Raw genomic sequence first — 12,195 nt, 5'->3', positions numbered from 1 at the left:
TTTAAAATGTTTTATTTTGGACGTTTAAGATTTACATAGAAGTATAGGTAGTTAGTAATGTCTACTTAAGTAATCATAAATGTATATATTATTACATCATTGTCATACGTAGGAAATTAAAATTTAGGCACAAAAATAAATGTACCCGTTTAAAAAATGTATTTTATAATCAAATTGATTTATTAAAATATTAAATGTATTATGTAATGAGTGGGTGTGACATAAAGTTATAGCATGGTAAAACCATACCCATGATGTGTAAATAATATGAAAGTATTGAACATATTATACTACAGTTACAAATGTAAACAGGGACTGTCTGGGCCGCTGTGCTATTGCACATCTGCACAGTGGGCGGTACAAAATAACTTGACGCGTATTGTGTTGCTGAAATACAATATTTACTACCCACCTAAATACTAATTAATACATATTATTAGTGTAATAGATTTAATTTTATACATGTAATACTTTTTATACTCTGCAGTGTATCACGTAACACACTATCGTGTAAGTCTATTCAGGTCGTATTATACTCGTTATTTGTTTTAAATTAGCAAATTCGCTATAATTACTATTTACTTGAACTTTGAAGTACGTAATATTATTTAAAAAATTAGATTCGACACTATTTTGATAATGTTTCTTCATTGGAAAAAACACATCTCTCCCCCTCCTCCAGAATTGTAGGCCTCTTATTTACATAATAGTAATAATGTGTCGAAATTTTTGCCCGTCAATAGGTAATTTGTTGTTTGGGTAAAATTGTACGATCCGGCTGTTCTGTAAATAATTAAGATATATGTTAAATAATAATAATTAATATACAAACTAAAAGTCTTTAGTGGAACTCCTGACCCCTCTAAAAAATAATAGTAAAAAAATTGATTGCAATACGAACGGAATTATTTTTATAACGTTGCTACATTAATAACAATTACTTGATTGTATAGTCTAGGCACTAGTATGCAAAATGGCAAAGTAGCCTAGTACTTTGCATAACCAATATCGTTTGAGGACCTAACCTCCCATATTTTACAATCATCTTAGGTAAGGAAAACTGCTTTAATTTTTAAAAAAAGTCGCCTCATTAGAACCACCCAGTATTTGGTCAGAAATCTGACGTGGAATCAATATGTTGCCTATAAAAAAAATTTAAAATGTATTAATTTTTATATTCAAAATCCAAAATTTATAGAAATAGCTTGGAATTTACAGAAACATTTAAAATTCTACGGCAAAATTAAATTTTTGTCTATTTAATACATCAACAATGATTTTTTTTATACTTCTCCATTTATTGTTTTCCAAATTAAATATTTTTTTTACTAAAATTGTTTGTTAAATTTGTTATGGTTACTTTGATTCACAGAAAGTCATCGATTAATGAATTTTGTAAATGAGAAGGTACTCTAATAGTTCATTTATTTTAGTGCCTTTCGTTAAGTCAGATGCTTAGTTGATTTCTGGCCTTCTGGAGTTGGGTCACATGCCACTGGAAAAGATTAAAATTACTGACCATAGATTCTTCTAAATTAGGAAATGTTTGGCTGTAACTTCATAAATCATTATCTAAAGTCTCAATTTGGACTTTGGTGCTACCTCTGTTAAATAATAATATGAAAGCGTCATCAGCGATAGGGTTGATGGAAATCTATTATAAAAACAAATTAAAACATTATTGGTGCATAGATCACTACATTATGTATAATACTACAGTATTGCATTTGTTAGATATTATTTAAGTTTAAAAAAAAAAAAAATAATAACCTGTTATAACCAGTCTCTTTTTCACATAGATCCTGTCGTATTTTTAAAAGCATCTATGTTGCTTAAGTGCACTAAAAAATGAAAAATAATAGAAGAATGTTTACTATATTCATTTTTGAAAACGACTTTGGAATGTAGGTTTCAAATGACTTGGCACCCTCAAATCACCAGGTCTTCAAATGCCGTGTATTGTTCAATCAAAATTCTGAATATCAATGTGTAAAATATTAAATAAAATAATATACTAAAATTGTCGTGCCTATGACATTTTCCAAAAAAATGTACGTATATTTTATATAAATGTATGTTGCACGTAAACAATACGTTTAATTAATTTTGTATAATTCCAGGCAAAAAATCGTAAAGAGTTTTGACAGAGGTGATGGTAGTAGGCAGCATCAATAGTGATTACTGATGACAAGATCATTAAAAATATATTACTGCAATTCTAATGAAAATTGGAATACATTATTGTAGGTGTACACGGAAGAGTTGTAGGGGACCTCTACAAGTTCACATGTACCATTTTTGTATTTCTGTTTTAAAACGAATTTGTTTTACATATTTTTTTTCGGTATTTCGATTGAAAAAAAAATAATATTAATATTTATCATAGTTTGTGTCTTTAAGATGTTTAAGATTGTCCATTGTCCTTACAATATTTCAGTGTAAAAAATAAAATATAAAATATTAGTTGATTTCCTAGTAAGTTAGTTAGTAAGTTCTATCGTTTAGTCAATCATGTTTAACTGTTTAAGCTCAATAACTATTTTTATACTACATATAATTTAAATTTATTACCCGTATTTCATATATGTTTACCTTTTAACCTTAAGTTTGCCCAAATTAGTTGGTTTTTTTAGTGATAAACTGATAAAAATACTTGACCTGAGTCGGTAATAAAAAAACTACTCTATATATCTACATATCAATTATTATATCGTTCATGCTGACATTGTAATATATTTAGACCATAACTCAATTAATTATTAGTGTTTTTCTCATAGTGGTTCTATTTGAATCAAAGTGGTCAACCTAATACATGGGCGTCCGCAGGAAATTTATTAGGGACGGGCATAATGAAATCAAACAACAAAAAACACATTAAAAAAAAGTTAATTCCTTGTAAACTACAAAATGTATTAGAATTATATGAAATCAAATACCAACCCCACACACTAAAGTAAAAATATTGATGAAATGCTTATAGATCAAAATAAAAGCTAAAATGTTCAACATTCTATTTGAATTTTTTTTTTTGGGGGGGGGGAAATGCTCCGTCGTGCCCTCCTTTTGGGCACCCATGACCTAATATGTTATTTTCATAAAAATAAAATATTTAAGCACTGTACTTATTTTAAATATCTTAATTATTCAACTAAAAATTTGTTGAATTGACTATGTTGCGTTAAAATATTAGTGTTGTATTATATTAAAATATATTCAAATTGTGTTATCGTGTATCAGTTTATTTGATTTTTGTCTCATCAATTTATATGATTTGGTTTTAGAAAATATTGGTAAATTACTAAGTTAAATAATAAAAAAAATAAAAATTATAAATAAATATATACATTAAACATTGTATATTATAATTTATGTTTATGAACTGTATGTTCAATTATTATCAGGATATTCCTTCATTTTTATTGCAAACCACATAAGCGTTTAAATTTTGAATTTTAAAAAGTCTTATAGTAAAAAATCTTATAAACATTTTTCTTATTATATCTAAGATTTGAAAATGTACTATGTGGTTTCTTATAAGTAACCTATATTGAAACAAAATGATTTAATTGTTTATGAACGTTTGAAGTTATACATTTTATAACATTGCATAGGTATTCATCCGTAAAAACTATTTATCAATAAATGTTTAACATTTTCACTAAATATTTATATGATGATTTTCTATCCGTGCTAAAATTTAGATTTTTAAGTTATTAATAAATGTGTAAAATTCTTCATTTTTAGATTTTGAGTGGAGTAATGAAAGTATTGATATTTTATGATGTGTTTCTTTTTTTTTTATGTATATGCACAGTAATTTGTCGATAAAATGCTTCGATTTTCAAAAATGGGTTTTGGTTATTAAATGAGATCTAGTTTGTACTTTAAAGAAGGCAATTTTTAGAATTCCCAGTACTTATGTTTATAATTGGAAATGACAAAATATTAAGAAAAATGTGAATTTAAACGTAAATCCAATTGTAATAGTAAACACTTAACATTTTTATTTATTGTTGATATTACAATTTTCATTATAAGATATAAATTTTAACATTCTTTAATTATTCTTCTTGAGTTATTTATAGGTATTGGAAATTTTATTTACTCAGTAGATTATCTTAAGTAAACAATTTAATTAGGTAATATAAAAACATGTCTATAATTTTCCGGTAACGACGTTGTATTATGCAATGTGTAACGTTGGTACATTATGCTAAATGAAGTTCACGAAAGATAAATTTACTTTCAAAATAGTAATGCATATTGTAGGTAGTGATATAATTATTATTAAACATGACCTGTGACATTCCGATAAAGAACTGTGCGAAATACTGAGCGAAATGTTAATCAAAATTGAGTAAATGTATGTTAAATTATCAAATTTTTTTACAAACACATTAAATAGGTACTGAAGTCTTAACATTATTGCTAATGTATAAAATACTATAATCAAGTTTAAGAATTATGCGGATTTATTACCATAAAAAAGTTCTCAGTGTGTTTTTTACCGGAATTTTTTTTTTTTTTTTTAAGGTACCTACAATTTATTTTATAACTTTTAAATTGTCTTTGAAATGTTGATTGTATGTAAATGTTTTATTATTTTTTGATAGTGATAAATATATTGGATATCCATTTATTTGTTTCATGAAAACAACTATTTAAAAAATTAACAAAAAAAAAAAAAAAACCGGTAACGGCGGTAATTCGTTCAGTTTCAGATATTTTATACTTTATTTATATTAATTGGTAATTTATATTTTTATTGGTAATATAAGATAGGCTGAAAACATATTTTTAGTAAAAACATCAAAAATAAATATTGTATTATGAATAATAATAACTATTAAAACTACCTATAATATTGTTTAATATTATATTATTGATATACCTAATTTTAATATCCTATAAAACGAAGTGAATAGAACTACAAATTGTTGAACATTTAAAATGTCTATGAATGACAAAAAAATGTCCAATGCGAAACTTAGTGTTGCATAAATATTAAATAGTTAATATAACTGGTTTCCCACAGCTTTTTGTTACTTTCCTTACTAATTTTAATAATAATACTGAGTATACTGGGGACCCTCTACCGCCACAAATATCAAGTACAACACATTTTCTACCAGAAATCGACTTCAATATTGAATCAAATTTGACAAATATTTTACATCCAAACAAACATGTTAAAAATAATATTATTTGGCAGGTATAAATTCGTATTATTTGATACTATATTAATATGTGTTATTATTTAATTGAAGATAAAGATTATGGATATATATTTTTTATTTTAATGTTATTATAATTTAATACTTATTAAAACAAAAATTTATATTATTATTTTTTAACATTGTTTATACTATCTAGTTAATACTTATCAGTTAATTACATTTAATAACTATAGAGTTAATACCAGGTATCAAAAAATTAATACTTAAAATCACTATTATTAAATTAAAAATTTTTTGTAAAAAAATAAAAGAATAATAAAAAAATACTATTATGATATATATTTTTATTTCCAATAATCAATAAAAAAATATTTTTAATTTTTATGTTGCGTTTCGAATTTGTATTTGGTACAGATTATGTGATACAATTATACCAAGGAGAGTTGATTGGTGGTAATATAAGAACAAAAATGGATAATTATAGATTTAAATACTCATTTTTGATCTTAACTAATTTAAATTTATTAAATTTATTATATAATTTCACCTCTTAACCCAAATTTTTTGATAAATTGTCATGATAAAGGTATTAGTTTTACAGCATCGAAAAAAAATAAAAATAAAAATTGACCCGTATCAATAGGTAATTACTATCAACATGATACCCATCGTTCATTGCTGATTTTATTATTAAGTGGGACTATTAATCAAAATTATTTATTAGTATTCTATTCAATATTGGTTTAATTTTTATATAAATACTTTACCGAAAGCTATTTATATAGTACATATCAACTTCATGCTGAGTACATTAATTTTATTTATAAATATTTTATCTTAATTTTTTGATCACTTCTTTTTAATACTTAGGTAGTATTTTATTTTTTGTGCTTTTATATTTTAATTTATTTGATTTTTATATCATAGAACATTGCTTTGTCTTGGAAAATATTACTCCTAAGTGATATCCCTTGAAGTAAGTCATATGTATGATGTATCTGTAGTATATCATAAGAGTACTTTATCAAGGTTGTTATAGTATGGAAGATATTTTACATAGTGTTTATAAATTGCAAATTGGATTATTTATAAAAATAGTCAGGTTAAGTATTAGTTTTACACAGAATATTTTATCTTTAAATTTATTTTTATTTGTTAGGGAATTATAATCATGCAACTTATGTTGCACTATAAATATTGTTATATAATTCGATATTTCAACTTAAGAAATATAGCAAATTATGTTACTAAAATTTTAACTTTAGTTTATATTTAAACCTTTGATTCGTACAAAATCAGAGAAATAATAAAATTAATTTTATGTACATAAAAATTACTTATTAATTTTTAATAACTTATATTAAATTTACAATTTTCAGTATCTGTTAATTTGTTATGCTATACTTGTCAAATAAAATAAGATATGCACATTTATAATTTAGTAATTAAATTATTTTTATTAGTAATTAAAGGTAAGTTGAAATCATTTTTGGTAAAAACATCAAAAATGTGCAATGTGTTTTAAATAATAATACTTTTATTACTAGATGATATTATTTTATTATATATATAATTATTTATAAGTGCATTTACTAATGTACCGTCAAATAATGTGAAAAAAATTCATTCTAAATATCTAATATAGTTTAATTAATTTATAATTTAGATTTAAGGGTGATAATATTTTAAAATTATAAAAGAGTTTTACTTATTTTTATAGCATTGTTTATACTTTCTAGCAAATACTTATCAGATATCACTACATTTAATAACTATAGAGTTAACATCAGGTACAAAAAAATTCATACTACAAATCACTATAATTTAAATAGAAATTATCTGTTAAAAATAAATTAATAACTAACCAGAAACTTTTAATATTTTGTTATTTTTTATTATAAATATTTTTATTTCAGATTAATATGGAAATATTGATTATTTTTACGTTACTTTTCGGATTCGTATTTGGTGCAGATGAAGTAATACAATTAGACCAAGGAAAGTTGATTGGTAGGTAGTTTAAGAACAAGAAATGGACGAGAAATCAAAGCTTTTCAGGGAATACCTTATGCAAATCACCAACTGGAGATCTTAGGTTTAAGGTAAATCATACAAAATAATATTGTGATTCGTTGTAAATAAGACAAATAAAATATATGAAACTGTTTATTCATGATATAATCAATCAGCATTTCCTAGTGATTGAGACTTGATGCTTATACTCACTATTTACTGTACTGAACTTCCTAAAGTTATAGTATCGAATTAATCAAAAATTCTTATATTTAATTAAAATTGTTGTTATTAGGACCCAGTACCAGCAGAACCGTGGATAGGCGTATTAAATGCTACTACTGAGCCACAAGTATGTATCCAGAGGAATTTGTTTTATTATCAACAAGCAGACATTCTAGTCGGTTCAGAGGACTGTCTATTTTTGAATGTGTATACTCCAAAAGTAATCAAATAGTTTAAAATATTGAAATTGCAAAAATAGTATTAATAATATATCTTATAATGTATATAGATTCCAAAAAAGGGTGATAGAGAATTGCTTCCAGTTATGGTTTGGATTGCTGGTGGTGGTTATTTTGCGGGTTCAGGAGGTTTAAGTTTATATGGTCCTCAATATTTGTTAGATAAGGATATAATTTTGGTTACTATGAATTACAGACTTGGAATTCTAGGTAAAATTATTTATTATTAAGTAACTGTTATGATAATATATATTAAATATATTTGTGATTAATATTTTTAGGGTTTTTAAGTACTGAGGATGATGAATTACCGGGTAATTATGGTATGAAAGACCAAGTCTTATCTACTAAAATGGGTACAAAAAAACATCGATAAATTTGGCGGTGATTCAAAGAAAGTTACAATATTTGGAGAAAGTGCAGGAAGTGCTTCTGTTGGTTTACATTTGTTATCTCCAATGAGCAAAGGTTAATTATATAAGCATATTATAAGATCAAATTAAACTAAATTTAAAATTATTTATGTTGTAGGGCTGTTTCACAAAGCAATCATGGAAAGTGCATCACCATTAAATATTTGGGGTGTAACTCCGCCGGGATATGCTAAACGAAGAGCTTCAGCTGTTTCAACTATTACTGGATGCCCTAAAGAGCCAAAACAAATGCTTAAATGTTTAAAAGAAGTACCTGCAAAAGTTTTGGTGAACATTTATAACAACTTTTTTGTAAGTATATAATTGTGTACATATATATATATATAAAAAATATTCAAAACGCACGTTTATATATGTAAAGGCGTGTTATTACTAACTAAGCTGCTATTTATTTATCATACATAAGCTATTTATTAAGTGTAATATTTATTTCAATACGTTTTACTATTTATTTTTTTTATACAAATGAGATTGAGGCTCTCGGATTTTCTCCTTTGCGATTACCACTCTATAGCTCATATTAACTTTGAGGTTCATGGCCCCTTCTATCGTCTTTTACCATAGTCATAGACAGTTTTTGTTTTTTTTTATTTATTCTTACAGGAATGGAGAAATTATCCAATTATTAATTTCATGCCTGTTGCTGAAAATTGTAATAGCCAAAAAGAATCGTTTTTATGCAAATATCCTTTGCTTGACTTTAATCAAATATCAAAAGTTCCAGTTATAATTGGAATGAACTCTGGCGAGGGTGGTATTTTTGCCTCTCGTAAGTCACTATGTTTTTATACTGCATTCATTTCTAAGTAGGCATACAATTTGGTTCATTAAAATCGTTTTTATGACACACATCTTTTATTTAGATTTGTCGTAGATGGATTAATTTTTTTTACAAATATATTATATACATTATATTTTTTGTTTGTTTTTTCAATAGGAATGTATAATGCAACTGATCTTGTGTATACTGAGTTGAAAGAAGATTTCGATCATTATGTATCGTCATTTTTACAGTATAGATATACGACTAAGTATTCAGATATTCCAGTAATTGGTGACAAAATATTTGAACGATACTTTCCTGACGGGACTTTGAATAATCCTTTGGATGCTGTTAGAGTATGTTTTAGTCTTGTGTCAAATTATTCTAATATTTTTTTTACTTACAAATATAATAATATAATATTTTTATAATAGATAATAAGACTTTTTAAATACTTAAATAGTAAAATTAGTTAATTTTAATAGATTTTTTTGTTTAAAAATATGTATGTATTTGGTATCATGATACATTTTTTTACTTCTATATTAAAAAGGAATTATTATTTAATTAACAATATACTTAAAAATATTACAAAATCATTTATTTTAATAATTAATTTATAATGTTTTTAGATGATTTCAGGTGGACTATTTTTACATGGTATTTTCAAAATGGCAGTTGAGCTGGCATCACCAGTTTATTATTACATATATGATCATCAGAATTATGTTTCATTTAATTCATTGTATGGACCATACCCATTTCCAAAAAAATTAGGAGTAACGCACGCTGATGAAATAACCAGTCTGTTTTATACAACTGAACGTGGAGATTTGCAGGGTGAGGACCTCAATGTATCAAATCTTATGGTGAACATTTGGACAAATTTCGCCAGCACCGAGTATGTTATTATGATTGCATAGTCATCAGTCTCTACAATTTAATACGTTTATTAACTTTTACATTTTTTTAGCGTCATTACAATTGATGGTACACAAAAAGGAGAAAAATGGCCCACTTTTGACACCAATAAATACGAATTTGTTTTGATAAATACAAGTATCCCTTTAATTAAAGAAGGACCATATGTTGATGAATATGAATTTTGGAATAGCTTGCCACTTTTATCTGGATTGAATGGGCCTCAAGGATCAGTTAAAACTGTACTTTAATGTTTTTTTTTTTATTCTTAAGTTTATAAATTAAGCCTATTTGTATTTAGATAGTTTGGGTATTAGATTTTTTAGTAAAAAAAATTAATTTTTAATGATTTTATTTTCATTGTTAAATTATGAGAAAACCTAGAATTTGCCGTGGTGGGTTAACATTAAATTTAAAATACAATCAAAAAGGAAAAAATAATGACTAATATTATCAATAATAGATAACCACAAGCAAAAAATTGAAAATTGGGTTTTTAGTACATAATTACAATTGACTTATAACAATTTTTAATATATACTTAGTACTTGTCATTACACGTCTATACGTTTACCTGTATACAGACTTTCAACAAGAGTTTTAATACGAATTTTTCAACTATTCATTAATTTTATCGAACAGTTGATAATATTATATTAACCTTTGGAGAAATTCTATTTTACACCATATAGCCTTTTTTTATGTCACCCAGGCCTTAGAATTATCTATCTATCTATCTATCTATCTTTATATATATATGTGATGACAACTGACTAGTCAAAATACGACTGTAACAGTTGTTATTTTTAAATGGATAACGATAATAATTAATAAAGTAATAAAGATGTGAATGTAATCAGAATTTTTTATAGCTATATGCAGCCTAAAATGGTAAATATTAATTGAGCTGCAATTCGGGTACAAGTGGCATAGCGCAAATTAGCTCAAGTCGCAACTAGTATATTAGTATGTAGCCATTTACATTTGTAAGAAGATATAAAAACATAATATGTGGGTGTAGCGTTTATTTCAACTTAAAGATCAGTATTTTAGATTCTGAGCGGAACTACGAATGTGTGAATTTATTGTTTTTACAGTAATGTGTGTATATGAGAAATGGGCAAGGCAATTGTTATAACAAAAAAAAAAAAAAATGAATATTAATTCTGAGTTATACTCACAACGATCTTTTATAAATTATTCTAACGATATGGTAAAATAATATTGTATTATAAACTGTTAAAAAAATAATACGTTTTAAATTTAAATAAATAAAATAAAAGAAGAGACAATAAAATCAAATGTTGATGGATGCCTAATTAATTGGCGTTATTATAATGCATAAAAAATTATGATAATAAATTTACAAATTTTGACGATTACGGTCGAAGTGACATGCTAAATTACACATCATGTCATTTTTTTACATGTACCTACAACACTTCTTCGATGTGCGATCGTATGACATATTATGCATCGCCGATATCACTGTCCCTAATGGAACGAGTTCTCGTAACGAATTTTCGTTTGTTTTGACGTCTGCAATCATCTGGGAACTAAATTTTGTAATAGTTAAGCTATTTCTTTCCAGCCATGTGCTCAGGACCCCTTTTCTAGTTTCGACAGTTGCGATACGAAATCGTCTATTTTTAATTTTCTCGATAATTATAGAAAGAAGTTTAGCTGCATCCTCATGCCACCAGTCTACCGATGGGATAGTCACTAGAACACTTTCACCAACTTTTAAGAAAGAGAAATATCTTTGAGTCTGGTCATCATCCTGTCTGCCTAATCTTTTACATTTCGCGTTGCAGTATTGCGTTGCATTGTAGCAGGATGATCAGAAGTTATGCTTAACTCTACCTATTTATCCGTGTCACTTTCCAACACTTAAGAGGACGACGTGACCGTTTGTTTTGTTTCCGTCTTATGAACGTAAAACATAACAAATTTGTGTTCAGCGGATTAAATGTTATGCTGTTAGCTTTAATATTAAAGTCAATTTTCTTATTATCAAACTTAAAAGTAATAATATTATTCAAGGCATCTCATAGGCTTTTAATGATATTTTAATTTTAAAGTGAGTTACAAACAATTTAAAGTTTTAATGTTTTGCACGGTTATAACTCATTTAAAAATAAAAATATTAATAAAAGTCCATGGGATGCTTTAGATAATATGATTATTTCTTTTAAGATTTTAAGATAAATAATAGGTGAATCATCTCTTATATTAAAGCTAACAGCATACAATTGATTTTGCTGAACGCAAGTTTGCTATGTTTTACGTCCGTTCGTAAGACGAAGACACGCGTCATGCGGTCATGACGTCCTGTTAACTGTATATTTCAGTATTAAATCAAAAGATAATAATATTTATAATATAATTCGATGAAAATGTACATTATTATATCAATTAAAGAA

At 25.6% G+C, this 12,195-nt stretch overlaps 1 pseudogene; it reads left to right on the top strand.

The window, feature by feature from the left end:
• The first annotated feature begins 7,099 nt into the window (after positions 1 to 7,099).
• LOC113550689 lies at positions 7,100 to 10,118 on the top strand (annotated as a pseudogene).
• Positions 10,119 to 12,195: the final 2,077 nt, after the last annotated feature.

Source organism: Rhopalosiphum maidis, chromosome 1 (assembly GCF_003676215.2).
Source record: "Rhopalosiphum maidis isolate BTI-1 chromosome 1, ASM367621v3, whole genome shotgun sequence".
Lineage (NCBI taxonomy): Eukaryota > Metazoa > Arthropoda > Insecta > Hemiptera > Aphididae > Rhopalosiphum > Rhopalosiphum maidis.
The sequence above is the reverse complement of the archived record's forward strand: the minus strand, read 5'-3'. Positions and strand labels throughout refer to the sequence as shown.